Source organism: Tursiops truncatus, chromosome 1 (assembly GCF_011762595.2).
Source record: "Tursiops truncatus isolate mTurTru1 chromosome 1, mTurTru1.mat.Y, whole genome shotgun sequence".
NCBI lineage: Eukaryota > Metazoa > Chordata > Mammalia > Artiodactyla > Delphinidae > Tursiops > Tursiops truncatus.
The window spans coordinates 176,770,616-176,797,523 of record NC_047034.1 but is presented as its reverse complement, the minus strand read 5'-3'; the positions used below and the strand labels follow the sequence as shown (position 1 = coordinate 176,797,523).

The 26,908-nt window shown below is 54.8% G+C and overlaps 1 protein-coding gene across 2 annotated transcripts in view; it reads left to right on the top strand.

Annotated features, from left to right (window-relative positions):
- SPSB1 (splA/ryanodine receptor domain and SOCS box containing 1) overlaps positions 1-26,908 on the top strand; it is a 69,445-nt gene that overhangs the window by 23,100 nt on the left and 19,437 nt on the right. Inside the window, exon 1 of one of the 2 annotated variants that reach the window (XM_073796523.1) lies at positions 18,430-18,641. The exons of the other annotated variant lie outside the window; for it this stretch is intronic. The gene's annotated coding sequence lies outside the window, so the exon portion shown is untranslated. Of the gene's footprint in view, positions 1-18,429; positions 18,642-26,908 lie in introns of those variants that run through there. 2 annotated transcript variants of the gene reach the window in all.

Genomic DNA, 26,908 nt, shown 5'->3' with positions numbered 1-26,908 from the left:
TAGCTGGGGAGGGGTCAGAGCTGAGATTTGAACTCCGAAGCCCACGCCTGTCTCTCCCTTCCACAAGTTGCCGACAGATTCCCGTTTGTTATTCTTCCCCAGTTGGTATCGTGATTCGACCTCTTGGCAAAGTGGGATTTCAAAGTCCTGACTTGATGTTGATCGAGAAGGGATTTCTATGAATAAGACCCGGGGTGACACATGTTTCTCAAAGCCTCGTGAGAAGTGGCATATATGCTGGGGAGAGATGTGCTTCTGAGGTCCTGGGCCGAATTCTGGAGAGGCCAGGACCACCTCTGGTTCCACGGAGTATAAAAAGTGGCAGAATAACCCGGAGGGTGAGGAGAGCTAATGCAGGCGGGGGTGTACATGCGCTCCGGCCCCTGCGATGGTCAGCAGGCCGAGCTGCAGCGGTGGGCGGCCCCCGTGATGGAGGGGCGTGCCGCGTTGCACCATCAGACACCTCCAGCCCTCCCCCCAGCCCCCTGTCCTTTGTTGTCTGGCTGCGTCAGACGTCTGGGTTTGCAGGGAGGTTCCTGAATGGGCCTTGGAAATAGGTCACTCCCTTCCCGTGCTGCCGGCACTGACCCACATGTGACCTTCCCCGTGGTGACAGTGTCTGGCCGTCATTCTTTGATGCTGTCTGTGGAGGGGCAGTGCATGTGCAGGGGCGGGGTGGCTGCCCCTCCCCTCTCTGGCCGTCGAGGACTTTGTCACCCCTGCGGCAGCGCCTGCCGGATGCGTCTGCCAGTGGCCCTCCTTCCCTTGACCATATCAGAAAGAGGAAATCCATACTCCCGACCCTCGGTCTGAGCATCCGACCTTTTCCGCTCCCTGAAGTGCCCTAGCTGGGCTGGCAGCTTTGACTGTCCAGATGGAACAGGCTAATTCCTGCTGGGCTGAAGCCGAGGGGATGCTCCTTCCGCAGAATCGCTGGGGTTTTTCTGTTTCTCCCCCTGGCTGGCCTGGGGAGCCACCCCCCAGGGCCTGCTGGCAGAGATCATGGTGGGTCTTGGAAGAGGCTTGCTGTGTGGCCCGGGTGCGAGGCTGACCCCGAAGGTCCATGCTTCGACATTGCCTGGTGCCCAGAGTCAGTGCTGGGCAGCACTGCCCCTCCCCCAGGCCTGGAACCCTGTCTGCCACAGAGAGCTTAACTTGGGCTTAATTTTCAGGCTTCATGGAACCCAGATGTGCACAGAGCAGAGAAGGGACAACACCAGGCCCATCTCCCTCCAAGGAGGTGGTTTCTTTCTCACACCTGGCCGCCCCTGGGTTTTTGGGCACCAGGAGCCCAAGCTGGGCAGATTCTGGGGAGGTGGCCTTGGCAGGTCCTTAAAGCACCCTGGGCCTCAGCAAGACAATTGATGATGTCCACGCCATCGACATCCCGCTGCCGGGCTCCCGTGGTGATGAGCAATACCTTTCTGCTGCCGTGCTAGCAGACGGCAGGGGCCGAGCGCCAGACCTCGGAACCGTGGGACCTCAGAACCGTGGGACCGTGGACTTCTTGCCTCCCTCCGCTCGGATTCTTCCTCCCTGTGGCCAGTGGGAAATTCGGGGGGACTTTTCCTGCAAGAAGGAGAACCGGGATATAGACCCCAGAGAGGGGTTCACACGCAGGCTTGATGTATGCCAGCTCCCCTCGGCCCCCGAATTCTTCCCCGGGGCATCCTGGTTGCCCCATTCGGTCACACTTCCTAGGTTTTCTTCCATTTCTTTTCTCCTAGGTTTTCTTCCATTTCTTTTCTCCTAGGTTTTGTAGGCCATATCTTTTTTGTGTACCAAAGTAGGGGGCTGAATCCCTGCTGGGTAATCACACGTTCATGCTTTTCTTAACTAGTTGGAGTGTCGGATGCAGTTGAAATGGGCTCCAGGTGGACGGCGCTTTGCAGGTACAGCACTAGCACGTAGTGGGGCTCTCAGCAATTCCTAGCATCAGTGAATTGGCCTAATTAGCTTTGTCACATCTGCCACCCTCCTCTGTAGCAGGTCCCACTGCGATTCCGTCGTTCAGTGCCTAGTAGGTCCCCGGTGAGGTTTTGGTGGGGAACATCCCTTGTGCTGTCTTCGGTGGTGTGTCTTGGCGCCCAGCCTCGGAAGGGTCAGCTTGGAAGGGCTTGAGTCCTGGATGCCGTGTACCCAGCAAGGAGGCCAGCCCCGGGTGGGGATGGGCAAAGTCAAGACAAAGGCCCGGTTGTGCCCTCAGAGAAAACCCAAACCTGAGTTTCCCTGAGGCCGAAACTGCCAATGCCCGGGCCCGCCTTGTTCCCATAAAGGGAACTTTGTGTGTGGTTCCTGGCGGTGGAGAGGCGGCCAGCATCACGCCCCGGCGCCCAGACACTCCCTGGGAACGGGCGTGACCGCCTCGGAGCCACAGCTCTCTGGGACGATAACTCCTGTGACCCCTGACCTCTTAGAGCCGACATGGGGCCAGACAGTGTCCAGACAGTCGTGTTCGGGACAAGTCTGTTCTCCGTGTCTCGGGGCTGGCATCGTCGGGGCCAGACCAGACACATTCTTTCTTGGAAAACCGAGTGGGTGAGGGCAGCAGGGACGGGGCTGTGATGGGAGGCATCTCGTGAGCCGGTCTGTGCCAACGGGCAGTGGGGGGCCGCGGGAGCCCCGTCTGGGAGCCAGCCCCCTGCCCCGCCGGCTGCTGCCCCCTGAATGGAGGGCTTATGTGGACACTGGAAGCTGGGGCCCCGGGGCTCGGGCTGTACAGCTGGCAGAGCTGCTTCTGCTCCCGGGATTTCCAGCAAAGAGGAGCTGGTGCGGGAGGAGGGAAGGGACCGAGGCTGCCCCTGTCTCTGGGTACCACCCGGCCGGGCACACTTAAGGATGGTTTGGGCTGTGAAGGAATGAGCTCTTGCTTTGTTTGGGGACTGAGTTCTCAAGGAATAAAGGGTCTGCAGGTCAGTTGGAGGAAGGTTCCAGAGCAGGTCGGGGGCAGATATATGGATGCCTCACCACCCCCTTTAGGAAAGTGGTGTAGGAGGGGAGCCTAGACCCTGCTTCTGCGGAACATGGTGGTGAGGGCCAGTGGCTTCTCAGAATGGAAAGAGCCGCTCTCATTCAACAGGTACTCCCTGAACACCTACTGTGTGCCAGGCGCTGCTCCAGGCCCTGGGACACAGCAGTGAACAAGACACCTGTCCTCACGAGGCAGGCGTTCTTATAGGGGGACAGGCCCTAAGCAGACAACCAAGTGGATGTCATTGGAAAGTGTGGAGGCAGGAGTTCTGGGGGCAAAGAACGGTGGCCATTTAAAGTGGGGTGGCTGTGATGAGGCAACCAGAGCAGAGGCCTGATGGAAGTGAGGGAATAGCCATCTGGGTACCCAGGCTCAGTGTACCAGGCAGAGAGGGCTTGGGAGGTACAAAGGCCCTGAGCTAGGAGCTTGGCGTGTGGCAGGAACAGCAAGAAGGCCAGTGAGGCAGGACACAGCGTGGGAGGGTCGGGGGGAGGAACAAGGAGGTGGGGCTGTGAGGCACCTGCTTCTCCCCCCACCCCAACCCCGAGCAAAACCACAGGGCAGTCAGGGCAGAGGAAGCTGGTGCTGGGGCCAGGGAGGGAGCAGCGAGGTGGTGAGGGTGGCCGGGTTCTGGATGGATTGATGGTCCGGGGTTTGCTCCTGGACGGGCTTGGATTTCTGCCCCTTCATCACACACAGTGTGGCCATGGATAAGGTGCACCACTGAGAGGCAGGGCTGCTCCCTCCTTCTGCAGACATTATCCTGCTGTGTGCCCGGTGAGAGCAGCCTGGTCCCTGCCTGCAAGGACAGCGGGACAGGTGAGAAAATCAGTAGTCACAGCATCTCTCCACCTGGACCGAGCGGACTGAGGGCCAGGGCTTGGCTGTCCAGGACATATCTGAGGAACACGTGAACAGACGGAAAGAGCACACGGGTACAACAGCGTAAGACACAGCATAGAGGCATTGAAATGACACCGGGGAGTGGTTGGGAAGGCTTTCCAGAGGGAATCTGAGTCCAATCTCAAAGTACACATGGGAAGAAACCTGATAAGAAAGCCTGGACGTTCCAGGTGGAAGAAACAACATGAGCAAAGAAGTGGAGTCTTTAAAAAGCTTGGCTTGTTGGGTCGGTTAGAACTTTCCAGTCGCAAGAGATAAAAAAAACTCAATCCACACAACCTAAGCAAAAGGCAAGTGGTTTGCTGAACTGTAAGCGGCTAAAAAGTCCTGGGGTTTCAGGCACAGCTGGATCCAGAAGCTGAAACCCTGGCATCAGTAATTACCTCTCTCTCTGTTTAAGCATCTGTTTTCTTTCTTCCTGGCCTCATTCTCAGAAGGTCATTTAAGCAAAAGTTTCAGGACTGGCTCTGGCTGGCCTGCATACTCACTGTCACAAGGGTGGGTGATGTCCCCATGCAGCAGACCGAGGCTGTGTACCCACCCCTAGGGCCCGGGGCCAGGATTGGGGTCAGGGAGTCCAAGACAGAATCGAGCTGCAACACCAGAACAAGAGAAGCCCGGTGCTGGGCAGACGGCTCAGCTGCCCACCCCAACTTGTTAGGGACAGCGTGCATATTTTCTTCTGGGTGTTCGGGAAGGGCAGGGGCAGGGAAGGGGGCCGGGATGAGGCCAGGAAGGCAGGCAGAACCGGGTCATAAAACGCCTTCATATGTGAGAGTTTGACCGTCGTCCTTGAGGTGGCCCCGTGCCTGGTACATAGCAGACACTTGGTAAACTTGCCTAGGTGACCTATATGTCTCGTGGATGCCCTCCAGATGGTTTTAATCAGGGAAGCAATGCAATCAGATGAGCGTTTGGGAAGACCCCGGCTGGGAGGGGGCCTGGGGCCGGGACCTCAGGAGGGCCCAGCGCAGAGCCTGGCCACGGGCCGCGGGCCCCGGGCGTGGGGTGGGGGGAGCCCCCTCCCCCTCCCGCTTCCTCCTGTGACAGCCTGGCACGCTCACCTGCGCAGCCCTCTCCACATGAGGCTGTCTGGACACATTTGGGTGGCGGAGTTGGATCCTATCATTAGCTTTGCCCCCAGCATCCTCTCAGCCCTTGTCTTATCCGGAGAGCTGTTTTGTTCACTTCCCTCTTTTAGCTGCCGGCGAATGTTTGTGGCGGATGAGCAGGGTGTGTTTCTAAAAGCAGCTGGCTGCCCGGTGAGGCCGCCTTTTCACTTGGGTGGCCCTGCTTCCTGGGCTGGCACAAAACTCCCTGCGGTTGAATTTTTTTTCTCCATAAAAACTCGAGGGAAGAGGTATCCGGATCCCCTCGTCTGCCCTGGCTCCTCCCGGGAGCAGAGAAGATGCTACAAGCTGAGGTCCGTGAGGTCTTAGTAACCCGCCCGCTCCCCCCACACCTCCTGTGTCCCCTCGGTCGCCAGGAGCACGGCTGGGCTGGCGGCTGGCATTGCAGCGGTCCGGCAGGATATTCTCTGTGGGGCTGAATTTGCTCTACCTGCCTGTGGTTGCATGTGGGGGGGCCTCTGGTGCCCGTGAGATTTCTTAGGTAAGGAAGCATCGCCCCTCGGAGCCGCCTGACGTGCCGGCAGAAATCAGTGGGTGGGGTCTGAATGGTGGCCCAAATGGCCCCCTGAGTAGTGGCTAAGAAGGTGAGATGGGACCTCCCTCCTCCAGGGTCACTGCCTGCCTCTGGCCCAGTGTTTTCCTGGTGGGCGGGCTGGCCTGGAAGGATGGGAGTGAGGGCCGGGGGCCCCAGCCCAGGAACTGGGGGGCGAGCGAGTCTGAGGACCCCCAAAGCCGCTGTGCCCACCTGCTCTCTTGCAGCTGCAGTGCCCACCTTCCAGAAAGGAGCCGCTGGGCAAAGTCCCCCTTGCTCCCCTGCCCCCGGCTCCCCAGCCCCACCGCAGCCGTCTTCCCTCCCACTCGCCTGGCAGTGGTAACCCCCGGCCGACGGTTTGGAAGGGGCTTTCCTCATTACTGCAGTTTAGTCTGCGTTGGTTTAATTTGAAAGACTTATTGCCTCTGAGTCAAAACATAAAAATCCCCCTGGATGCGCCGTGGTGTTCACTGCCTTGGGAGCAGCTGGCGCCTTCTCTGGGGGGTCCCTAATCCTTCCCTTCCTGCTGCAGCCAGGTGGGCGAGGCTCCCGGGTCCTGAGATCCCAGGCCCCCCCCCGCCGACCGGGGCAGACGCTCAGGCCTGGGTGTCAGGGTGCGTCCTCATCTGCTGCCACTGGTTGGGGATGAGCAGAGCCCCCTTGTCTGAGTGCTGAGCACCTGGGGGCGCCGGGTGACACCTGAGCCAGCCGCCTCCAGAGTGGCTGCTTCCGAGATGGTCTGCCAGGGTGTAGATAGAAATTTGTAGCTTTATTTTGACTTTTATTTCCTCCTGTTTAATTTCTGTCTTTTTGGGTGTGTGTTTCATAATGCATGTCATCTATCGATACAGAAGCATGTGAGAAGAATGCATGCACAATATATGTCCTTCAGAGGATACGTGCTCAAAAGTTTGCAAATGGGGTGCATAACCAAGAAAAGGCTGATGTATTCTGCTGTAAATGAGCTCTGGTTTGTGAAGGGAGGGGCATCACTGGGGTCCAGGGGAGGCTGTGGCAGAGGATGTGCAGGTGCAGGGGACGGATGGCGTGGGCGTGGGGTGGGCAGACGGCAGGATCCTGGCTCTTCTTTCCTGTGCTTTGGTCACTGTGTGTCATCCAGGTACATGTGGACACGGGGGCCTGGGGATGGTAGAACAGGCTCTTGGAGGAGTTTGGGGGGGAAGTTTGGCCCCTGTAGACACCATAGTAGGCACCATTTCTTAAGGTCTAGATCAAGGGTTCGCAAACTCGAAGGGCCAGATAGTAAATATTTAGGCCTGTTGCAACTACTTGACTCTGCTGGTATAGCGGGCAAGAAGGAATGCCAGAGGCAACCTGTAAACCAAAGGGAGTGGCTGTGTGTCAATAAAACTTTATTTACAAAAACAGGCTGTGGGCCACATTGGCCCATGGCATCATCGTTTGCCAAACCCTGGGCTAGATTAAGAGGACAGGCCCAGCGACGCTCAGAACCCGCCAAGATGACCCACCAAAAAAGCAAGCCCCTGACCTTGGTCTACTACCCTCGGGGGTCTTGGGGGCAGGGGTGGCCCCACAGAGAGTTGGCAGAGCAGGAAGCAGCCCCTTGTATCACCCTGTAGAACAGGCAGCTCGGCAGCACGCTTCCACGCCTCCTTTAGAGCCAGAGAGACATGGCTATGGGAGGAGGCGGGGCCCTGCTCGTTGTAGAATCGAGAGGCAGCAGAGCCAAGAGAGACTCAGAGGCCCTTCAAACTGCTGTCCCTCGGGATGTGGCAGGAAAGTGTGTGGGAAGAACGTCCCCTTCTCTTCCAGGGTGGGAACCACTAGTGTTGAAATCTGCCAAGCTCCTCGCCTGCAGGACTTCTCAGAGCCTTTAAGATGCGGATGGGCCCTGGGAGTCTCTAGAAGGGGGTATAATATTTCCCCAAACTCAGAAACAGTTTTTTAGGTGCTTAAGGATCTGTCCAGACCACTTTGGGGAAGAGCTGATCTCCTTCGACTCTTTGTTTTATAGACGTGGAAACCTCACGCCCGAATGAGAGAGGCCGAACGTCTTGCTCAGGATGACAGAGGAGGCTGGTGACGGTGTTGGGATGTGCACTGAGTTCCTCCTCCGCCACCTGCCTCCAGGCGTGGCCTTGCCCTGATGCAGAGTCACAGATAAGGGTGTCCGGGGTTGTGCTTCTGGCCACACGAAGGTGGTTTTGTCCCAGGGATGCACTGTGTCCTTTCATCCGAAGCCCACTCTGTCTCTGGCTTTCTCAACCTTGCACTGTTGACCTTACGGGCAGGATAATTTTTTTGCAGCATCCCAGGCCTCCACCCACTGGATGTCACCCAGCTTGTGACCATCAGAAATGTCCCCAGACCTGGCCGAATATCCCCTGGGGGTAAAATCAGCCCTGTTAAGAACCACTGTTCTATCTTAAGCCAGCCCGTGTGGAGCCTGCATTTCCTGGAGTTGTTGGTAAATGGTAGAAAGATTTGCCCAAGCTCTGATGGAGTGCAGGAGAGTTCTCGGTGGCGGGGGGGGGGGGGGGGGGGGGCACGGGGTGGTGGGGGAGGCGTCCCAGGCAGGTTGCTGGAAGAGTTCTGAGGGTGAGAAGCAGGACAGGGGGAACCAGAGGTGGTTCAGTTCTGCATTAGGGTCGGGTGGCCCCAGCTGAGGGGTTCCCAGGGCGAGGGGGCACATGCAGGTGGAGAGGAAGGCAAAGGTGAGATCCCGAATGGATGGAGGGTGTGTGCCCCGCGGTCAGTTGACTTCATGCCAGACCAGGAGGGGAACGACCCTGTGGGTGGGGAGTGTTCTGGAAAGGCGATGGGGGTGGTGGAGGGGACAGGTGAGAGGGTGCAGAAGGCCGTGGGGTGGAGATTGTCTTGGGAGGTGAGCCTGACAGCCAACCGGAAGCCAGGGCGGAGTCCAGGAGGCCTCCGAGATCTCGGCCTTGGAGGATGGGGGGCTTGAGTGCGGACGTGTGCCGTGGGAGGGGTGTGGAGAACATTCGGCAGCTGGTGTCATCTACAGACATTTTCTTCTCGAAACGTTGATGCTCTGGAGCTTTTAGGGTTTCTTCTGGGCCTGCTGCCTTCGAGTCCAGGGAGGAGAACTGCCCTGGATGATGGACAGCTGGTTCAGAGTAGCCCAGGAGCAGGCGGCCACACATCTGTGCAGAGAAAAGGAGAAACCTGATGGGCTGTGTGGGTCTCAGGCCACCATTTGGGGGTACATGGGGTGCCCTTTCTGACCAAAGTTGTTTTTTTTTTTGTTTTTTGTTTTTTTTTTGCGGTACGCGGGCCTCTCACCGTCGTGGCCTCTCCCGTTGCGGAGCACAGGCTCCGGACGCACAGGCTCAGCGGCCATGGCTCACAGGCCCAGCCGCTCCGCGGCATGTGGGATCTTCCCGGACCGGGGCACGAACCCGTGTCCCCTGCATCGGCAGGCGGACTCCCAACCACTGTGCCGTCAGGTAAGCCCCTCACCAAAGTTTTTAATCAGTCGCTAGGTGTCTGCGTTAGGGCGCCGGGCACATGGGGAGGGTTTGTATCAAAGTCTAACATGAGCTCACGGAAAGGTGAGGGACTGCGCCCTGTGGTTGCTCAGTTAGGTGTTTAAGGTGATGGAGAACGTGCAGAGGGCTCCGGAGGGTCTGCCTGGTTCTGTAGTGATGGTCTTCCAAGCGGGTGGATGGCGTGGAGTAGCACGGACATGTGTGTGAACCAAACTGGGGGACAGGAGCAGCTGCAGGAGCATGTGAACCGTTTGAGAAAGCCGTTCTGTGACAAAGTGGGCTGAGGTCAGCGTGGGAACAGTCTTTGGTGCTTGTCTCAGAAGTTTGTCTTCGTGATCTTGGGCTGAAAAAACAGAATACTCTAGACAAGGCTGCTTAAACAGCAGACATTTCTTACAGTTCTGGAGGCTGGGAAGTCCAAGATCAGGGAGGTGGTAGAGCTGGTGTCTGATGAGAGCCCTCTTCCTGGTTTGCAGACAGTTGTCTTATTGTGTAGTCACGTGGCAGTGAAAAAGAGATCATCTCTCTCGTGTTTCTTCTATAATGGCACTAATTATATTTGTGAGGGCTCCACCCTCATGATCTAATTACCTCTCAAAGACCCACCTCCTAAAACCATCACTTTGGGGTTAGCATTTCAATATATGAGTTTTGGGGGGACACATTCAGTCCATCTTTTTTTTTCTTTTTTATTTAAATTGAAGTATAATTGATTTACATTGTTGTGTTAGTTTCAGGTGTACAGCAAAGTGATTCATATATATATAATATATATATTATATATATATTCTTTCTTAGATTCTTTTCCATTATAGGTTATTACAAGATGTTGAGTATAGTTCTGTGCTATACAGTAGGTCCTTGTTGCTTATCTATTTTATATATAGTAGTGTATATATGTTAATCCCAAACTCGTAATTTATCCCTCCTCCCCACCTTTCCCCTTTAGTAACCATGTTTGTTTTCTATGTCTGTGAATCTGTTTCTGTTTTGTAAATAAGTTCACTTGCATTGTTTTTTAAGATTCCACATATAAGTGATATCATATGATATTTGTCTGACTTACTTCACTTAGTATGATAATCTCTAGATCCACCCATGTTGCTGCAAATGGCATTACTTCATTCTTTTTTTATGGCTGAGTAATATTCCATTGTGTGTGTGTGTGTGTGTGTGTGTGTATCTCACATCTTCTTTATGCATTCATCTGTCGATGGACATTTAGGTTGCTTCCATGTCCTGGCTATCGTGAATAGTGCTGCTCTGAACATTGGGGTGCATGTATCTTTTCGAGTTAGAACATAACAACATCTTAACCATTTTTAAGTGTACACTAGTGTTGAGTACATTCATGATGTTGTGCAATTATCACCACCATCCAGCTCCCTAACTCTTTTCATCTTGCAAAATTGGAACTCTGTCCCCATTAAACAGCAACTCCGTTTCCCCCTCCCCCAGCCTTTGGCATCCACCTTTCTACTTCCTGTTTCTATGAATCTGAGGTACTCTCGGTACCTCATATAAGTGGAATCACACAGTATTTGTCTTCTTGTGACTGGCTTATTTCACTTAGCATAATGTTCTCAAGGTTCATCCATGTTGTAACCTATGACCGGATTTCCTTCCTTTTTAAGGTCAATTAATATTTAAGGTTCAAATGGATTTACACCATTTGCTTAGCCGGTCATCGCTTAGTGGACACTTGTGTTGCTTCCACCTTTTGCCTATTGTGAATAATGCTGCTGTGAACACAGGTGTACAAATATCTGTTTGAGACTCTGCTTTCAATTCTTTTGGGTCTTTACCCAGAAATGAAATATGGTCATTCTAGTTTTAGATTTTTGAGGAACTGCCGTACTGTTTTCCACAGTGGCCGCACCATTTTACATTCCCACCGACAGTGCACAAGGGTTCCAGTTTCTCCACATCCTCGCCAACGTCTGTTCTTTTCTAGTTCTTTTTAACCTCAACCTTGTATTTAGGGGTAAGACACCCCGAGTAGCTCCATGCCTTCCTGCCTGCCCAGGCATATACGTATAGGTATCTCTGGGGACACCACTATTTAATTAAATTGGGCTTGCCTTTCACATTCTACCCTGCTCTTCTCACTGAATGCGTGTGGAAATGCCCCTAGGCTCCAGTGTGGTTCTCCCTTGTTTTTCATTGCTGTGTGATGAATGGTTCATGGTACAGATGCACCAGAGTCGTCCACCTGATGAGTCAGATATGATGGAAACACTTAATTTGGACTGGCAGAAAATGGCAGTGCCTCTGTAATAAACACATATACAGATATCCTCAGTACAAGTGCTTTTATTCTTTTTTTTAAAATTAATTATTTTTGGCTGCATTGGGTCTTCGTTGCTGTGCATGGGCTTTCTCTAATTGCGGTGAGTGGGGGCTACTCTTCGTTGCGGTGCGTGGGCTTCTCATTGCGGTGGCTTCTCTTGTTGCAGGGCACAGGCTCTAGGTGCGCGGGCTTCAGTAGTTGCAGCACGTGGGCTCAGTAGTTGTGGCGCATGGGCTCAGTAGTTGAGGTACATGGGCTCAGTAGTTGCAGCATGCAGGCTTAGGTGCTCCGCGGCATGTGGGATCTTCCCGGACCAGGGCTCGAACCCGCATCCCCTTCATTGGCAGGCGGATTCTTAACCACTGCGCCACCAGGGAAGTCCCCGGATGCTTTTATTCTTGTGACCCAAGCCCCAGGAGTGGAATTGCTGGGTCAATCCCCAGTTTGTTTCCCCAAAGCTGCAAGATTTCAGATTCCACCAGTCACGTGGGTGCACACTTCCTCCCCTGCCCTCCAGCAGTAGGCACCATCTGTCTACTGACTGTGTAGTAATCTGGGGGGCACAAGGCGATCAATAGCTCCTTAGTACTTAATTTTTTGTTTCCCTGTTTACTAGACAGATTGGGCGTCTTTTGGTACAAGTTTATCTGCCATTTGCATTTACTTTTTTCCTCTGAGTTGCCTCTTCAAGTCCTCTGACCATTTGACTAATAAAAGGATCAGAAGCAAATGTGACAAACTGTTGACAGTGGTTCATTTTAGGTGCTGAAAATATGTGTCTCTTTTGTACATGTTTGAATTACAAATTTTCAAAATGGAAAAAAGACCAATACCTAAATGAGAGTGTTTTAGGAAGCTCGGTCGGGGTCAGAGAGGGGCTGTGGGCAGGGAGACCAATTTGGAGACTCTTGCAATAACTTTGCGGGTGATGATGACTTGAACTGTGAGAGTGGGGACAGATTTGGGCAATTATAGGGGAATTTATACCAACTGGTGTTGATGTGGGGAGCCAAGAAGAGAGGAAGTCCAGGAAGATGAGGGGTTTGAATCTGGGTGACCGAGCAGGAGAACGAGGACGGAACTTGGCAGAGGTGCAGAGGCTGGGAGGGGGCTGTGTTTGAGTCTGGAGAAGAGCTGAGTGGGAGTGAGGGGCAGGGTTGCCATAAGAGTGATGCCGTTCAATGATGCAGTTGTCATAATAAGGGTCATGTGTCAAGTTCAAGGAGAGATGCTCCCTGGAGCTACGAGAGCAGAGGAGCCCATGCAAAGAGGGCCCCTCAAGAACATCTGTGTTTAAGGGGAGGAGGAAAAACTGGCAAAGGAGCTGGATGGCAGCCTGGCAGAACAGGGAGTACACCATCACAGAAAGCAGTGTTTCAAGGTCAAGGTCATAGTCAGGGTTTTCAAATGTAGTTGCGAGGTAGAGAAGATGCTTTTTTTAGTCCGTTCAATTTATCGATTAGCAGGTCATAACTTGGAAGAGCACGTTCCCTAAAGTGGCTGGAGCCTGAAGTCAGCCTGCTGGGCTCTGCAGCCTGAGTGCAGGGAGGGTGACCGAGGCCACAGGAAGTGTGTCTGGCTGCAGGAGAGTGCCCCGTCACTGGGCTCTGTGGCATTCCGGCTTGGTTCCAATGCTCTTCACCCACGACTGTGGATTGAGCTGCCCTTGGGGGCCATGCTAGGCACCTGCCACTACAGGTGTCCGAGACGGGCTTGACAGGCTCAGGGTCCGCAGGGGAATCCACCAGATGCCGCCTTCCTCCTGAGAACCTCAAGAACCTTGATCTACACTGTTCAGTGTCTGTTCCCAGAGCAGCCCCAAGGGAGCAGGGGAGACATGAGTCATTTCCTGGAGAGCAACCTGTCCCAGCTTCTTAGCCATTTTGGGCTTGGCCTTTCATAAATTTATCTTCCTTTTGAAGTCCACCTCCATTTCCTGCCAATTCTGTCTCCTGGTCGGGTCTGTGAAGCACCTGCAGTGAGAAACAGCATGTGAGCACGCCTGCGAGTATTCACGTCCTTCTTTTTCTTATTCCAAATGAAAAGAAGAGAGATTGGCCAGGAGGTCTAAGGAACGCATTAGCCAAGTAAATGGTGACATTCTGTCTCTGCCAATTTTCCCCTCCAGCATGACTCCTGGGAAAACAGCTCCTTGTCTGAGCCGCCTTGGCCATTGGCTTAAAGGTGCAGATGGGGTGGGACCAGGGATGGCTGCCAAATGCCTTAGCTTTGTTCAGCGTTTGTTCCCTTAGCATCAGGATAGAGGGACCCCCCTTTCATCACTTTGTATGCCTCGGGTTTATTTTCCTTATTTTCATATAAAATGAAGCATTTTTTATTGTGGTAGAATACACATAAAATTTACCATTTTAACCTTTTTCTTTTTTTTGCGGTACGCGGGCCTCTCCCTGTTGTGGCCTCGCCCGTTGCGGAGCACAGGCTCCGGATGCGCAGGCTCAGCGGCCATGGCTCACGGGCCCAGCCGCTCCGCGGCATGTGGGATCTTCCCGGACCGGGGCACGAACCCGTGTCCCCTGCATCGGCAGGCGGACTCGCAACCACTGCGCCACCAGGGAAGCCCCATGTTAACCATTTTTGAGAGTAGAGTCCAGCGGCATTAAGTACACTGTTGTGCAACCATCACCACCATCCGTTTCCAGAACGTCTTCATCTTCCCAAGGTGAAACTCTGTCTCCATTAAATACTAACTCCCCATTCTCTTTCCCCATGGCACCCAGCCTTCCACTTTCTGTCTCTGAATTTGACTGCTCTCAGTGCCTCGTATGAGTGGAATCACACAGTATTTGTCTTTTTGCGATTGGCTTATTTCACTTAGCCTCAGGGTGCATCCATGTTGCCGTGTGTCGCGATTACCTTCCTTTTTAAGGCTGAATGACATTCCAGCGTGTGTGTACACTCCACACTGCTTATCCATTCATCTGTCGGTAGCCGCTTGGGCTCCTTCCTCCTTTTGGCTATTGTGAATAATGCTGCTGTGAACACAGGTGTACAAATATCTGTTCGGGACCCTGCTCCCAAATCTTTTGGTTCTATACCCAGAAGTGGAATCGCTGGACCATATGGGAATGGTAATTCTATGTTTAACTTTTTGAGGATTTGCCTTACTACCTGCCGCAGCAGCTGCACCATTGTATAAAGTGAAACATTTTTATTGGGTGATCTTTAAGATATCTTTGTGCTTTAAAAGCAGGTTGTGTTTATCCGGTTCTGTGGTCAGTGGTTGGAAATGACCTTTGGAGTTAAGATTTGCTCACCAGAACGTCATGTGGCGGTAATAATTACAGCCACCACCTAACCCATTAATACATATGAAAGGCAAGGTGCCCAAAAGTGCCTCACATGTCATGAGGGCCGTGTAAGCATCCGGTATTGTCTGAGGACCTACTATGTGCTGGGAACTTTTTGGCCTCTTTGAGTATATTCATTATCTTTGCAGAATAGGTATTTATTGTCTTTCTCATTCTTTTTTTCGGGGGGGGGGGGGGCCGTGCCTCGCGGCATGCAGGATCTTAGTTCCCCAACCAGGGATCGAACCCGTGCCCCTGGCAGTGGAAGCCTGGAGTCTTAACTACTGGACTGCCAGGGAAATCCCTCTCTCTCATTCTCACAGGTGAAAAATTAGTGATGCTTTCTCATGATGTTGGTTTGAAGTGGTATTTCTTGGGCTGTTAACACACTTCAGATTTTCTGTTTACCTAAAAGAAATGTTCTAATTCTTTCTTGCTGGTTCTTAGCCTGCCTCCCCCAAAGTATTTATGGAACTGCTGCCCCTCACAGCACTTTTTGTTAAGCCGTGCAAGGGCAGCTGCTCTGTGGAAGGAGGGGACGTCATCTCTCCGTTTTGAGTGCTTTCTGGTTCCATCCGGAAACCCGGCGACGGAGCGGGGCAGGGTGTTGGGTGAACTTTAGGAGCAGGCTTTCTGATCTGTCGATCTGTCGCCTCCCCACCTGGCCCCAGTGCCTGAGTCCTGAATCCCTGTCATGACGTTCAAGGCCCTTGCTGTCCACACCTTGTTCCTCTCTCTCCCTCTCTCCAGTTACTGCTCAAATTTTCCAAATGGCATTCTCGTCACTTGACTACCCTTCGGATCCCAAAGACAGCTGCCCGCCTCTGGTGGGGGGCGGGGTTCTCTCACCAGGGGGTGGCGGGGTCTGCCTGCTTCTTCCCTCAGCTCATCTCTGTTACTGAAACCCCAGCCTCGGTCAGGAGGCCTCAAAGGGGACTTCCCTGAGGGTCCCACCCCTCCTCCACCCTTCCTCCACCGCCACCCGTCTCAGCAGCCCCCCAGGTGGCGCATCCTGCTTCTACTGTAGCTCTCTGAAGACGTCATCTCTCCTGTGAGGCTGTGGGCATCAGGCGGCTTGCTGGCCTCAGTCTCCGTGCGCGCCCCGCCCCAGGCCCTGCCTCGCGGGACAGGCTGTCGAATTTGCCGAACGGATCATTAGTGGTTAGACAAGAACAAGGCTGTGTCAAGACTCTTTGTACTTTTTCCTGAGGGTTTAAATTTTCCTTCACCGTGTGAGGAGAAAGACTACAAGGAGAAAGTCAGTCTGTGGGTGGACTTCCCTGGCGGTCCAGCGGTTAAGACGCTGCGCTTCCACTGCAGGGGGCACGGGTTCGATCCCTGGTCCGGGAACTAAGATCCCACATGCCGTGAAGTGCGGCCAAAAATAAAAAGAGAGAGAAAGCCAGTTTATGGATGTTCAAACATAAGATAGCACTAAGGGGCTTTTTCCCTAGCTGGGCTCCTGGTGGGTAAAGCAGCAACGGTTGCCATAGCCCACGTCCCCAAAGGGAGGCAGGGACGGGGCGGGGTCACACCAAGGACGCTCTGGCGTCTTAGTCCAGTGATTCTTGTCTCCTTCCCTTCCCCCTCCAACATCCAAGTCAACACCTGAAGGTCTGGAAGAAACTTCTCCATCAACTCAAGTGAGAGGTGGAGGGGGCCTTTCTGGTAGCTTCTGTCCAGTTGTCCTAGAAATGCCCCACTTCAGTTCCCAGCGCACCGGAGCCAGGTCTGAGACTCTAAGCCCGGTATAACCCCCGCTGCCCAGCGCCCCCTAAACAATAGCTCTATGCGTCTGGGGCGGCCAGGGCTGGCCCCCAGGTCCCTCTGAGATGGGCAGGGACTCGGCTGGGTGGGCCGGGGGACCTGATACTCAGGTGAGCCAGGCCTTCACCACCAAAGGTACTGGTTTGATTTTTTATAAAGGGGGGCCCTCAAGGTGCCTGCCACTGCCGCTGTGGCCACTGTTGGTTCCCCTCCCCGTTCCAGAGCACAGCCCAGGCAGGTCCTCGCACCCACAGGGGCCCAGGTTCTCACTCTGGAGCCGCTGGCCTGCCCGGCCAGGGAGGTCGTTGACTTGTTTTAACTTCAGGCCCTTCCTGGTTTGCAGGGGACCCTGTCTGCGGGGACGGGGGAGCAGGGTGAGGCTGGGCAGAGGTGCACCCCCAACCTCCTGCCCTGCCCCCAGCTCCCCACCATCCCTGCCTGCCCCCCCAGCACCATGGGAGGCAGCTCCCACTCAGAGCCTCAGCCCCACCCTCCTGATGGGGACGCTGGGCCAGCCGCGGCGCGGAGCCCAAGTTTGTTGAGGCTGCAGGGTCTCCACCCTCCTGCTTCCCGTCCCCTTGCTTCCTTTGCACTTCTTTCTCTGTGTCTCTCTGTCTCTGTCTCTCACTGCCTTTCTGTCTCTGTGTGTGGGTCTCTCTGTCTCTGTCTCTCTGTCTTTCTGTGTCTTTGTCTTTCTCTGTATATCTCTCTCTGTCTCTTTGTGTGTGTCTCTGTCTCTATATCCATGTCCTTCTGTATCTCTACCTCTGTCTCTGTCTCTCTCTGCTTCTCTGTCTCTGTCTCTCTGTGTCTGTTTTTCTCTGTCTCTGTCTCTCTTTCTGCCTCAGTCTCTCTCTCTCTTTCTCTCTGTCTCTGTCTCTGTCTGTCTGTCTGTCTCTGTCTGTCCCCTGGGAGGCCAGTGAAGCCAGGGTGGACTCTTCTCCCCGAGAACAGTGTGACTTGAGCAGGATGGGAAAACTGAGCAGCGTGCCCTGTGGGGTGGGGTGAGGGAATTCAAGAGGGTGAGACGGGTCCTGTTTGTCGGGGGTTTGGACCTGCTGCCACATTCCCCATCCAAGGTCAGCAGTCTGGCCCCCCAGAAGGTGCCCCACCTTCCCAGTGAGGGAGCAGGGAAGAGAGGGAGCCTTGGAACCGGTACCTGGAGGACCTTGAGGCTCAGATGCAGGTCCATGGTGGGGGGAAGAAAACCTCTTCCTGCGTGTGCCCCCCACCTGGGGGAGACCTGGGGCTGGGGCTGGGGTGTCACTCTGCTCTCCCCCTCCCCCGTTTCCACTGGGGCCTCTCCACGGTTTCTGCTCCGGGGTCTGGACGCAGCCAAGGCCCTGGGCGCAGGGGGCGTCCTCTGTTCCCAGGAGGAGGTGTGCGACTGGCTGGGGGGGTCTCAGGCCTACTGACAGGCGTCAGTTGGGGTCAGAGCCCAGGCTGTACCTGAAGCCCCTCCCCGGGGCAGTCCTGGTGGCCCACAGCCGCAGCTGGAGCCTGGCAAGCAGGCGCTCTCTTCCTCGCTGCTGAGTTTCTGTTCATTTCATGACAACTTGTTTGGGAACAAGACAGCTGTTCGTTGCTGGGAGGGGATCTGGAAAGGGGGCAGTGGTGAGTGCTGTCGTGAATCCGCCCCTGCATGCCGGCTGGGGTCCACACCTGCCAGGCTGGGCCCACCTGCCGTTCTGGAACATGCCTTGGACACTGGAAGGGTGCACTGCCTGCCCATGACTGTTTGCCACGCTTCCTCTGTGACTCCAGCCTTGCGTTCCTGGGCGTCCCCTGAGTGGGGTGGAGGGAGAGTCCCTGGGTCTCGGGGAGGATGCAGCGGCAGCAGCGGGAAGGGAACGGGTTACAAACCAGCCTCCCATTGGGCCTGCAGCCTCCCTTCTGGAGGGCTTTTAAAAACTGGCCGGTTACCTTGTAATTGTTCCCAGCAGTGAGGAGGGAGTCCAGTGTTTGTTTTGCCTTCTGTGTTCTCCTGGCCAGTGGTAACCAAGGGCCGCTTCCCCTTGGTGACGGCAGAGCTCACTCAGGCCAGGGCTGATCCGGCCCGGGCGAGGGAGGCCTGGGGACCCGCAGGGCCCGGCCACTGGCAGGGAGACACCCTGCTCCCGGGGCACCAGTGAGCCGCCTGCACTCCGCTTCCTTCTCCCTGGCCTGAGGACCAAGGGCTTCCCTCCTGCGGTTCCCCACCGACACTGCCTGGGCACTGGCCCGAAACATTCCAGAGCTCCGATCCTCCGGTAGGTGTCTGGGAGACCGTGAGGCCACTTGCTGGCAGGCCATGTGGGGCTGGGTTGAGGGCAGGGTGTGGACCTCAGCCGGGATGCTGCTTGGGCCCTGGGGGTGACCTTCATTCTAGATTCTGGGAGAAGCCAGGATCCTGAGCTAGTTTTGGGGGAGACTTTGCAGGGAAATGGAGACCTGCTGTGAAACAGCCCGGGTCGTGGAGGCCAGCCAGGGAGGGCTCTGTGGCCGAGAGGGACTGATCCTGGATGGCTGGGATTCTGGCCGGGTGGGGTTGTTTGAAGTGAAAGGAACGGCGTTATAACAGGTGTGGCTGCAAGGCAGCGTGAGGCTCCCGGACGCGGCTGGACTGGCTTGGCTGGTGGGGGAATTGGGGATATTTGGAGGAGCGGAGAGAGCTGAGGAGGGCTCAGAAGGAGCTTGGGGGGCGGGGCCCGGAAGTGGTGTTGCCCCCACCTTGGTCTTCCCAGACCCCGAGTGACCGGGGGCTTCCAGAACGTCTGGGCCAGGGAACCACAGCCTGTTTTGTGCGCCCGACGGGGCCCTGACAGGCTCTGCCCGTAACTTCTGTTAAACTCGTCGGCTTCTAGATTTGGTTTGTTGGGAGTCAGATACGTTTCAGGACTGGCTTCCTGAAGAGGGATGGACGGGGCTCCATTTATCTTTCTTGCTGATGTGTTTCCTCCTGGCCTCTGCCTTGGGGAGGGCCCACAGCACGTCCGCCATCCACCTGGGCACACAGAGCACCTGTGTTAGGGCCATTTGGAGGCAGTCTGCATTTCCAACAGGCTCCCAGGTGATGCCCCTGCTGCGGGCCCACGGGCTCCCCAGGGCGTGACCGGATGCAGGGCACATGTGGTGACTGGCTCCCTCGCTCCTAAAGGGATCACTTCGCAAGGAGGGACTCCGCATGCAGGATCTCAGGCGCGTCTGCTTTTCCGTTTGGGGGCCTGGAGGGAGGGTGCTGTCAATCAAGAGCGGGGCTATCTGGGCGGGGGGCTGGGACACGGCGCAGGGGGAGGGGCCTGAGCGCCTCTGTCCGACTTTCACACGGATTCCTTCCACCAGCCCAGCTGTCGATACTGTTTAACCTCAGTGATTCATTGAAGTGCGTTTCAAGGGAAGGCGTTGTGTTACAGAAACGCGGGTCCCAGCGGCTTGTTTTGTTGGCAGGTCTTGCCGCCTCAGCAGAAAAGAGGCGCTTTTGATATGGGAACGGAAACTTGGGACAGTGTTAGAAGCACTCAGTGTGCTGGGCGGGAGGGGACCGTGGTCTTCCTGCAGTTATGGGACCGCACTGCCTGGCTGCCCACCGGGGGGTGGGGAGGGCTCCCCACACCTGGGTCTGTGGTCTGTGCCCCCCGCGGCTGTGACGAGGCTGGCCTTCCTTGACACTGAGGGGTGGGGGACACGTCCTCTGCTCCCCATGTCGCCTGTGAAGGTGATGCGCTGCTGTGGTGATTTTATGGAAAGTCCAGCTTGCAGAGGAAATACCTTTCTGAGCGTGGTCTGTATGGAGTCGCAGAGCAGCCCAGCCGAGGCGTGTGCACGGCTCCTACTAGGTACCGGGGGGCCCTGGTCCAGCTCGAATGGCCCATCCTGAGCTTGCTTGGTTCCAAACTTGGCTGACAAGTTTGCCAGACAGGCAAGTGTCTCCGTCTGGCTTCTTCCTCCCTCTGCCCTGATTGTCACCCCGGACTAGCCCATTAAATGGACATTGGACCAATTTCCCTTTTTCCACTTCCCCTTTCTTCCTTTTGAGTTCTCAAATGTGGTAAGTGGCCCAGGCTCACGCCAGATCCCAGTTGCTTTCCTGAGAAACTTCTCCAGATGTGTCTGTCCCGGCTGCCTGGCCCCAGAGAGCACAGAGGCGTGGCACCCCACCGCCACGGCTGCCACCCCCATCACCCCCTTCCCGGAGCAGGCGCAGCGGGGAATGGGGGGGAGGCATCGGGAGAGTTCTGCAGAGGCAGACAAAACCACTGCCAGCCTCGGGCTTCCCGTGGAGACCTCTCTGTTGCCGTTAGTGAGCCTGAGATGGCGAGAGGCAGCCGCAGAGCTGGGTCACGGACACCCCGAGGTGGCTGTTCTCTGAGAGCTTGCTGAGTTTGCAGTGGGGAATGGGTGTCAGGATTTGCATGGCTACATTCTACCGTTGGGGAGCTACCAGAGACGCCTTCTGAAGAAGCCCTCCCTCCCTCCCTCCCTTCCTTCTCCTCAGATCACAAACTACAAATACATGGCCAGTGTTGGCACTTTATTGAGTGCTAAGCTTTTCATGGGATCCTCACTTAATCCTTAAAGCAAACCAGTAGGGTTGAACTGTCATTGTCCCCATTTCAGTGGATGAGGAACCTGAGGCTCAGAGAGGTTGGAGCACTTGCCCAAGGTCGCCCAGCTTGTGGAGCTGAAGGTGAAGCCTAGGCAGCCCAGCCCCAGACTGTAGTCTTCTCCATCTTCTCCTTGATCCACCGTGTTTCAGTTCCAAGAAGTCTTGGATAGGGGCCTCAGGGCGACTCAGATGAGGATCCCAAAGGGATGGACTGGGCCCTTGGGGTCATAATGGCCCATCTACATTTTGCAGGTTCAAGAACTGGACTTCTTCCCCCAGTGTATCCAATATTGATACAGTTTAGAGATATCTACCAAACTCACAAGAGACTGATGTATAAACCTGAGGTGGGACACTCAGTGCACTGAAGATTTGCGTTTGCCTCTGAAAGGGGCAAATGGGAGGCACTGAACCAGAGCTCAGGGAAACGGGTGAGAGGCCCTCAGGATTTGCGCCTCAAGCTTTGTAGCCCGATATCCCTGTTGTCACAGGAGTAGATGGAACGAGAGCTGGAGTCCTTGGTCCATGGATCAGGCTGCCATCTTCCCGGGCTCTGTGTCTGCGTCCTCACTCACCGCCACTTTTGAGCTTAAGCAGTCCTTTGCTCAGGCAAGGTATGATCTCACCTATGGGATTATAGCCAGTTCGGGTAACATTCTGGATCCTACCACTTCCACCACCCCGTGGTCCGAGCTGCATCCTTGCACTGACTCCCTAGCTGGTCTCCAGCTGTCAACAGCCTCTTCTCAACACAGCAGCTAAGAGGGATTCTGTTAGAAGGGAAGCACTGTGCCCTCTGCCTGCACAAAGCCCTCTGCCGGTTTCTTGTCACACTGAAGACAGAATCCAAAGCCCTTCTTTGTGGCCCTCGGGGCCTGGTGTGCCTGCCGTCTGCCCACCTTGCACTGTCTCCTCAGCCTCTTCCTCTCTCTGCTCTGGCCATACCGCATCTCTGTTTTTCCCCCGCCATGCCACGCATGCTCAGACCTCAGGGCCTTTGCATGTGCTGTTCCCTCTGCCCAGAACACACTTCCCTTTGAATAGTCACATGCTTTTCTCCTCCCCTTCCCCCAGGTCTCTGTCCGTGTATCACTGTATCAGAGAAGCCTTCCCTCACCACCTTCTCCCATCCCTTGCTCTGTCCTCACTACTCTGCTTCATTTTTCTTTAACACTTATTACCTGGCCCTACGTTAGATATTCATTCAGTCAACGCTTGTTTCTTGAGCACCTGCTTTGTTCCAGGCAATGTTCTAGGCACGGGGTCTCCCACCGTGAGCACACAGATAAAAATCTCTGCCCTGAAGCTTGCATTGATTGTTCAAGTGATTGTTACGATGGCTGTATGTCTCCCCCACTAGACTGTAAGCTCCATGGGGGCAATGATTTCTACCTATAGAGTATGTATGTGCATAAGGTATATAGTAGGTGCCTAATAAATATTCTTGGAATGAATTCCAGCCCTAAGTCACCTTATTTGGACTTGGCTGTTTTCCAAACACTCATCAGCTAAACATTTACAGACCACCTCTCAGATTGGATCACTTCTGCAGGTGTCCATCTTGTAGGTTTTGTCAGTTTTTGCTGGTTTCCACCCGGGGAAGATGCTTTCTGGGAGCATAGGTGGAACATTCTCCTACTTTCTCAGACACCGACCATCTGTGGCCCCCAGTTTTGAATCATCCACTTCATTGAGGTTCTCGGGGACTAAGGAACAAAGAAAGGATCTCGGGAAGCCCGCGCTCCCTGACTGGGGTTTAGCAGGTGCTTGTGGGACGGGTAAGTAAACAACTCAGGTGTTCATGAGCACCTACTGTATACACATAGGCCTTGAGCATGGCCCTTTGGGGCCCACTTTCCGTGTTTTCCACGAGCAAGTCTGGCCAGAAGGGGTCCGTGGGAGATGGTAGTACCTGGCATGAGAAGCTGGGGCCTGTCCAGGTCTTGAGCGACGATCCTCACGAGAACACAGAAACTCCACCCGTTAGAACAGGTTTGCGTACGGTAGCAGGTGCGGTCACACTGTGCGTTAGCCTGGGACCTGGCTGGCCTGAGCCAGAGCCCCGTGGTGTGGCGTCTTAGCTGGCAGACGGGCACTGACAGAGGGAGTGAGCAAGGGGCTGAGTGCCTGGGATGCTTTCCTGATAACACAGAGTGCGCAGCCTTTGCCAGTTTGTCCTCGGCATGTTGACATGCTCTGTGGAAAAGCTGGGACCTGGGAATCCTAGCCCTGCCTTGTACCCCGTCGGGGGTGTGTTGGCGGGGGGTCCCCGGTGACCTCGGCTCAGGCGCAGGCTCATTCTCAGACCAGCGGCAGCTGTGCATGTGTTGGTCAGTCCCTGCCTGCGCCGTTTCGGGTGCAGGGATGAGGATGCAGGCCCGCGTTCCGAATTCCTCCAGAGAAACTCGATCTACAGGTGCCGTCTCAAGGCAGCGGGGTTGCCAAACCACAGCTCTGCGCTTTTCGGAGGAAAGACAAGGGGGGTGGGGCGGGGAGCAGAGAACTCAGCTCTAGAAGGCTCCACGCTCCCCACATATGAATATCGTTAGCTGTGTACCCGTGTGTAACCCTGGCTGACGGGCCTGGCTCTGCCCGCCAGGTCTCTGCAAGCTCTGAGCTCCTCTCTGCTCTGCAGCCCCTTTCCACACTTGCCTCCTGCCGTGTGGATTTTGGAGAAGTGCATGGTTTTCATCCATTTATGTTTTTTTTATTTGTTGCGAAATTCACGTAACAGTGACCTTTGTAAAGAGGGCTGTTTCGTGGCATGTAGTACATTCATAATGCCATGCAGCCACCACCTCCATCCAGTTCTGAAATGCTTTCATCCCCTGCAAAAGAGACCCTGACCCATTAGCCGTCACTCCCCACTCCCCCTCCCCCGGCAACCACCAACCTGCTTTCTGTCTCTATGGCTTTACGTATTCTGGCTATTTCATAAAAGTGGGAGCGTCGCTAGGTGACCTTTTATATCTGCCTTCTTTCACCAGCATAAAGGGTTTGAGGTTCATCCGTGTTACGGCAGGTGTCAGTCCTTTATTCTTGTTTATGGCTGAATGATGTTCCATTGAATATATATTCCACAATTGGCTTATCCAATCATGCATTGATGGACATCTGGATTCATCCACTTATGGTTTTGTAACAACAATAGGACAACAGTAAGGAAATGTGGAAGAAAGGGAAACTCATAAGCGCATCCCTCTAAACAGAGAAGCATCATGTTTCCACCTTCCCTTTCATCTCTTTTCCTGCGTGTGCCTGTATAATTTTTTCTAGATTTTACCTTAGGGCAGATACAGCTGTGTCCTTCCTTTTACTTAAGATAGCAAACCTTTTTCCGTGCCTCTCAAAGAGTGATCCTTTCAGCTAGCATCTTGGATGGCTGTGTCCATCTCCGTAGATGTGGCTGGGGAGCCCCCTTCCTGCCTCCTCGCATCCCCCCCACGTGACCAGCTGGTGCCGTGGGAATCTAGCACCCGGCCGCTTCCACTTGCCTGGAGGTTCAGGGTGAATTTATCCACCACCTGTGGGCTTGCTGAGACCACCCCCCCCCCTCCTCCCCACCTTGTCGAGTTATCAGCCCAGGTGTTCCGGACTTTCCAGGTTGACAGGATTGGCGGAGGAAGACCAGCAACCTAACAGGAAGTTCCTGCAGGCTCTTGTGGCTTTAAAGGATACTTCAGTCCTTTTTTCACCAACTGGCCTGTGAGGCCCAGGGATTTACCGCTCCCTTGGCATCCTGTTGAGTTCCGTGAAATCCCACCCAGGGTACGGTGATTAGGTTGCACTAGAAGACGCACTGCCCCTTCCTTTTAGAATCCTGTCCAAGTTCATTGGCTGCGGTCCATTCAAGGTCCACTTGACAAACCTTCAGCCCAACTAGTTGTGCAGAAACTCCTGAGCGCCTTCAGACCCCACGGTCAGTTCCAAGATCGGAAGCCTTTTGGTAGGTTACTTTCACGTTTGATTTTCTTCTTCAAAAAATGGACAGTGAGGGATGGGGGGTTCTGAGGGCCCAAGATTTTGAGGGTGATGAGAGGAGAGGTGGCCGTGAAACTGAAAAGAAACACGGGACTTCCCTGGTGGTCCAGTGGTTGGGACCATGCTTCCGTTGCAGGGGGCATGGGTTCAATCCCTGGTCGGGGAACTAAGATCCCGCAAACCACACGGTGTGGCCAAAAAAAAGAAAAAGAAAAGAAAGGAAGAAAGAAACGGCTCTAAGGCCAGCTTGTTAGGGAGAAATTCTTAACCTCCCACACGTGACCGTCATTACAGTCAAACAACCCAGATGTCCTTCTATAAGGGAGAGTTACCAAAATTGTGATAATGGAATATTGTGCAGCTACTAACGCATAAAATTGATGTAGGAGCTGATATATTATGGCTTGGAAAAAGTGTGTGTGGTGTGATCCTTTGCCGTAAGTGGACGGCCCCTGTGTCTGCATTTGATGGGAGGGGGGACGCTTTAATTCATACTGTATACATTTCTTTGAGATTTCTTATGAGCACGTATAGCATTTGAAATATTTCAAATCAAGACAGAACAGGAAATTTTTTAAAATTGTGTTCATCAATCCAAGCCTGTCAGTTCTCACTTAATGTGGATTTGAGATTCCAGAATGTTGAGCTATAATTCTTTCAAACCAGCAGTGTCCTAATCCCCTGGAGGGCTCATTAGTATGCAGAGTGCTGGACCCCATCCTCAGCGTCCCCGGTTCAGGAGGTCAGGAGTGGGGCCCAAGCCTCTGCGTCTCTAACGGGTGATGCTGATCTGCGGATCCGGGGACCCCACTTTGAGAACCACTCCTGTGAACCTGTTTGCAGGAGAGCATCCCTACGGCCTCTCCCCACTGTAGACATTTTACGGGACTTCTGCCCCTGCTCTTGACCTAAAGGGTTTACGTTATCGAATGGGGTTTTAGAGGTTGTACAACCACAGGTGGCTTTGCCGGAGCGGTGGCCTCACACGATGGGACTGGGCTCCTCGGGCCACCCCGTGAGGCCTTAACTCTCACCTGTCGTGGTATTCCCTGGCTGAGCACTCTCTTGCACTTGGCATTCAAGATTCTGTCCTTTTCTTTATCTCATGTTGAAAGGAGGCAGGAGGGGGCAGGGAGCAGCATGTATTAAGCACCTACTGTGTACGCCCGATGCTGCGTTGAGTGCTTTAGCGACCCTGAATGCTGCCCTTGCCCCTCCTTTGACACCCCCGCGTGGTTTGAGAGCATCCCTGGATCTGCCGGGTGGGATAAGGGGACCCGGGCCCCTCTACCTCTCTGTGAGCTGATTCCTCTCGCGGCTTACGTCTCTCCCCGGCCTCCCTCCTGCTCATTCTTCCTGAAGGGATGTGGGGCGACCCACATGATCGCTCTCAGAGGCGACCTTTCCCAGTTGGCACATCCCGCTGAAAGAGGCCAGAGTGTCACCTGCTCCCACTCAGGCCTCCGGGCCCTAAAGCCTGGAGGTGGCCTGGGCGTGGCCAGACTTTGTTCCAGGGACCCTGATGGAGGCCAGCGGCCGGTGGAGTGAGCGGGTAGGCGAGCATCCTGCGGGAGGCCAGGGCCTCCAGAGAGGACCCCTGTTTCCCTGTAGAGCCTTCTCCAGGTGCCCACCTCGGGGAAGGTGAGCCCCACTTTTCTCGGGACCGGAGTGAGCTCACTGGGGCCACCAGGCCACCCGGAGATTGTAGGCTTCTGCCACCAGCCAGGTGGGGTGAGGAAACACCTGCATCCCCAAGCCTTTCCCCATGGGCACCCATGGGCTTTCCCTCGGGGGTGGCTATGGCACTGTCCTCCGTGCTGCCTTCCTGCCCCCTCTCCATGGGGCCCCCCAGCTCCTGCGTGGACCAGGCAGGCCCAGCTTGATGGACCACACAGCCTGAGCAAGGTTGGGGGTCACCATCTAGACTTCGTTCCCACTGCCGCTCAAAGG